Source organism: Taudactylus pleione, unplaced genomic scaffold, assembly GCF_031769625.1.
Source record: "Taudactylus pleione unplaced genomic scaffold, aTauple2 ptg001032l, whole genome shotgun sequence".
Taxonomy (NCBI): domain Eukaryota; kingdom Metazoa; phylum Chordata; class Amphibia; order Anura; family Myobatrachidae; genus Taudactylus; species Taudactylus pleione.
Window position 1 is genome coordinate 3,983,955 of NW_028285433.1, and position 3,313 is coordinate 3,987,267.

General features: G+C 39.4%; 1 pseudogene; it reads right to left on the reverse strand.

Annotated features, from left to right (window-relative positions):
* Positions 1-1,969: 1,969 nt before the first annotated feature.
* Positions 1,970-2,088, reverse strand: LOC148454047 (5S ribosomal RNA; annotated as a pseudogene).
* Between the last annotated feature and the right edge of the window lie 1,225 nt (positions 2,089-3,313).

Below are 3,313 nucleotides of genomic sequence, written 5' to 3' on the forward strand. Positions count from 1 at the left end.
AAATAATTGTCAGTGATAATTAGAACCAAGATGGTATTATATCATATACTACTAATTTCTAATTAGATAAAAAAGGAAGAGGAGGCACAATAACATAAAATATAATAATTAATATTTCTATAAATATAGGTATGAATATATATTTTAGATATGTAAAAAATGTAAAAATAAATATTCTCTACATCAAATAAGTTAATAAACTAAAAAATAGTAGGATCTCTGGTGGAAAATCATTGTACTAAAATCCAGCATTAATGGCCTTAAATGAATCCTTCAAAATAATCCATATAGATGATATCAGTTGGTCCTTTTGATCCAGAGTGGTCTTTTGATTCATCAAGTGGGGAATGAGGTTATCAGATGAAATTGATTTCGTAAGGCATTCTTGGTCAATAGTGTCGAAGCTGGATAATTGGCTGAGACAAGATCAGTTTAAAATTGAAGCGTGCACGACGCCATCTTGCGAATGGCAGCTAGACTCCATTTTAGAAACAAGAATCTACAAGACACCATTTTGCGAACAGCGCCATTTTAAGTTACAGCTCACAAGCTAAGTACAGATGGCAATGTTTTTGATAATCTACCAAGGGCAACTGGAAGAAGGGCAACTGGAAGAACAGCTTCCTGAGAAAAATTAAATAGAATAGACAATGAGTGTTTTTACATACAAATTGGGAATGCCTGTATACAGACAAGTATAGTTGTGGCAATTGTAATATAATCCAGGCATTGATCTACACAATTGGATTTGTCTGAATCCTAAACAGGTTTTAGCCCCACACCCAGACAGGATGGCCCCAGCTTCACAGCTTGGGGTAACACATTTGCATTCACACAAGAGTCTGGGAGAACAAAGGACTTTTCTTTAGAGCCCGGGAAAGGTGGGGGCTGCTGAGAGAGGGGGGGGCATGTGGAACTATATGGCTCAGCATTCCACACTGCTAGGTGTTCACTTAGTAAGTGAGATTTAAGTGCTCCATTTTTTATACACACATTAATACGCACAATTGCGCTGGTAACTAATCGCATATTAGCGAATGCATAAGACCTTGTATGAAAACACTGTTTTATTAGCTAAATGCGCACGCATCTGTCCCCAGTTAACTAGTGTCTTTATATCAAACCCCGTATACTCACACAGTACATATTCACATACAAGGTTCCATAAGCTTTAAGGTAGAAGATAAGCTTTAAGGTATAAGATTTAAGTTGTTCATTTAGTATAAATGCTATGAAATAAAGATTGTTTGGTAACTAAGGTTTTATACATGCTAAGTAAGCCGTATTTGGTTTTGTACTGATGCGTACTCTTTCCACAGTATTCCGGTGATATTGGTGTGGAGATTGCATCATGCATTCTTGAGTTATGGACCGCAGAGAATTCAAGCAACAAAATGTATATGATATAAATAACTGTTAGGATGTTGCATGGGGCGGGAGGGCAGAGACCCCCAGTTGTTGGAGGCTGGGTTGAGTCTATTTGAACCAGCCTGTTAAATGCTCTGTAACAGATGCTTCCCCCTTGAGGCCCAATGGCATCAGCATCAAACTTCTCTATTGTGTTGTCTATTTCTGGGGGGTATATATGTGTGCTCCAACACTGGGTTCTTAGTCTTCGTGCTGAATGCTGATAGACGAGGGGTTTCTTGCTGATGCCTTACATCTGGTCCGGAAGCGCTGCGTATGTATACTGTACTTGGGTCTGTATAATTCCTTTGTGCCAAATTGTGTCTGGATCAATAGCGTGTAACTGACTGTACTTTTACCTGAATAATACTTGTGCTTTGGAACCACAGATTCCAGGTCTTAAGTCTTTATTTACTGTATGACTGCGTACAAAAATTAGCATCATCCTTAGAGGTTTATAGGTAGGATATTAGAGGGTATAGGCAGGGGTATATAGAGGTTCTGAGACAGTATCATCATTAGGTGTTCAGATCATGATGGAATATTTTTCAGTTTCAACCTGGGACTACAGTACCTGGTATTCCCCAGAGGTCCCCCATCCAGGTACTAATCAGGCCCAACGTTGCTTAGCTTCCAAGATCAGATGAGATTGGGTGCTTGAAATGTGGTATGACTGTAGATAACTATGAGACTTTGAAATTACCGTCTATGTTGAATCACAAGAAAGGGGCTATCTCATAGCTGTCATTGAAGCCTCGTGGAGTCATGCTATCAAGTTCAAAGATCCAGTACATTTCACTATATATATATATATATATAATATAGCATCCAGTAGCAGCACTCAGGGTACTAGTAACTCATTCTTTAATCAATCATCACATAGAAACAGCAATATTTCAGTGCCACTAACAAATAGGCATTGTCCTCAGGCTAAAATGACATAAAACATCCTTACCTTAACACTACCCGTGCTCCATGTGAACACTCTTACTGGATACAGGACTGCTCACCCAGACCGGCAGCACAAATGGAGTGATGTATAATATTTACTGAGACACCCAGGTACTCAGCAGTAACAGCAGGAGTGCCGAATCTGGAGTATTGGTAATATATATATATATATATATATATATAAATGCTACTCAATCATAAAACAGACTGAGGCAGCACTGTAGGGCTTAAATTCAAAAAGGTTTTTACTTGAGACTCACATCACCTGGTGAGACTCAAGTAAAACCCTTTTTGCATTTAAGTCCTAGTGTGCCGCCTCAGTCTGTTTTAGGATTGAATAGCGTTTATTCTACTACAACTCCCCTGGAGGGCACCTGGGCAATATTTACAGTTGCTTGGACGAGTGCCGGTCATCTATCATTTTAGTTTTTCAAATATATATATATATATATATATATATACATATATATATACTGTATATATATATATATGTATACAGTATATATATATATATATATATATATATATATATTGTGATAGGATCACTGGTGAAGTGGTCTGTGACAGGGACATTTTTCCCAGATTCCTGTCTTATGTGTTTTAAATCCCCAGGGGAAAGTCTGCAGTGAAAAGCCGGTTTGGGACCTGGGGGTTGTGGGTGAGAGGAGAGGGAGGGCTCCACCCATGGCCGCTCCAGGTTTTGGTTCTCGCAGCCTGGTAACAGGCTTGTTAGGGTTTCCACCTGAGAATGGCCAATATAAGCCTAGTATGTTTAGGGATGAGTATCTCACCTGGGAGAGCAGGCAGGGAGTTTGCTCAGAGACACTTGGAAACCTAACTGTGAGTGTTGTGCTGTGCCTTTGTTGCTGGTGAGGGCATTAGGCCCTGCCAGGTTCTGTTAGTGAGGGAACTACCTGTGAAGTTAGTGCCCCGACAGGGCTAGGATTTATGTTTA